This window comes from Fopius arisanus, unplaced genomic scaffold, assembly GCF_000806365.1.
Source record: "Fopius arisanus strain USDA-PBARC FA_bdor unplaced genomic scaffold, ASM80636v1 scaffold00016, whole genome shotgun sequence".
In the NCBI taxonomy this organism is placed as follows: Eukaryota; Metazoa; Arthropoda; class Insecta; order Hymenoptera; family Braconidae; genus Fopius; species Fopius arisanus.
Genome location: NW_011887755.1, coordinates 189,147 through 191,029, shown reverse-complemented (window position 1 = coordinate 191,029; position 1,883 = coordinate 189,147). Strand labels below are relative to the sequence as shown.

Genomic DNA, 1,883 nt, shown 5'->3' with positions numbered 1-1,883 from the left:
AATTACCAGCAAAATGTTCAATAGGTACTTGTAAACTCTCGTGAACGAAATTACTTTTGAAAATAAAACCCCCGGTGGCTTTCAAATTGGTAATAAACGCCGATGGCTTCATGATTGGATCGGTTAAATTCTCATTGGCCCTGGGCTAAGATTGAATATCGATTGCCGAAAACAACCGCACTATTTCCACGTCAACAAGAACTTTTTTCTATCATCGCGATCGAGCATTTTTTCCAAACAAAATCATTTGAGTTTCGCTCAAATGATAATTCCATAAATTCTCATCAATCCATTAACCATACAAAAAAATGCGAGAAATTATTTAAATACTTTACTGTATTCAACGGTCCTCATGAATTCCTCGAATTTCTCACGGTAAAATAAAAATCAATTATTTCCTGTTCGATAGAAGTGAAAAATTTCGATTTTTCTGTGTAATTTATTTTATTCAAATCTTCAAGCCTTTCAATATTTCTAAAATGACGTAAAAAAATTCCACGATTTATATTGAGATATAAAAAACATCCCAACCCAACGAACATCTCAAAACAACTTTATTTAATTAAATGAATCGGTAAAAAAATTGTAAAAATTCTCTAAAAATTGATGAGAGTGTCCCAGCGAGGTGTTGGGTTTTCTATTAAATTGTCCGATGCGTGTAAATAATAAACTGCAAGAGCAAACGGAGATACCCGACGTAAAAATATCATGAATAATGAAACAATGATTCGTTGGATCCCCTGGCCCCTGAGGTATTGACGTATAAAACTGGAGGGCTTTCCCCGTATATTCTCGATAGAATCGATGCACCGGTTGTTTGTTCGGTCATATGCACCCAGAGGATGCAGGAGGACATATATATGAAAGGAATTGAGCAAGGAAACTGGAGAAAACACATCAAGAGCGTAAAACATAGTGGAAAACAGAGTGGTCTCTCTGTGGGGTGTGATCAATCGCACCGTCTGCCAGATAAACTTGAAGCTGTTGAGGGCATAATGATGTCTTCAGTATTGAAGACGAAGGCGTGTCTCCATCAGGTCGACGTAACATGTTGAATCATTGAACATGCTGATAAGATGACGAGACCGAGACGTAGATCGAACTTTTGTTCGTCGTATAGCTTCAATGTCTTCTGGCATGCCTGGAATACCGTATCACATCTCACCTCCGTCAGGCTCAACTCCTCGGATCATCCTCAATGTACCTTCGAGTACTCGTGAAATACTTTCTGTTTCAATATTTATGCAACCACTCGGACTATCTGTGATCACTCATAGAAAATTCAAGTTCCCTCAGGAATATTTAAAATGGAAACCCCTTGAGTCGCTGATTCACTCAATTGGTCAATTAGGGTACGTACAGTTGGATTTGAATCTATTTTTTTTTTTTGAGTTGAACATGAGTTGAAATATCTACATTTTATTACAAAGGTATCCTTGAAAATTTTACTATCGGCAGTCATTCATGAAATATCGAAGTATAAACAGAATGAAATAGAACAGATGTTAAATAATTCAATAGAATTTTTACAATGAATCGCAAAAAATAAATAAATGCTTATTATATTTTATTTGATGAATGATAAATTCTGGATTGAAAATTCAGAAGCAAGTTTTGCTTTTAATTAGAAAATTCCGGGCGGAGAATTTATTTTATTTTTGATATTCCTCTTCAGGGTGATATACCGGAGTTCTTACACTGAGAGAAATATTCAATAAAAATTACGTGTATTTTCCGTAATTCTGGAGGGAAATGTGGTTGTCGGAAATTTTACGGAACTGTCACGTAATTTTTAACTAAAGTCACGGAATTTTTCCGCGGTGTTCCGTAATTTTTATCTGAATTATCGGTGAAAAATAACGATACCGTGACTTAAATTTTTC

General features: G+C 35.3%; 1 protein-coding gene across 1 annotated transcript in view; it reads right to left on the bottom strand.

The window, feature by feature from the left end:
• The window catches only part of Ms (Myosuppressin), a 16,354-nt gene that overhangs the window by 7,075 nt on the left and 7,396 nt on the right, over nt 1-1,883 (bottom strand). The window lies entirely within an intron of this gene.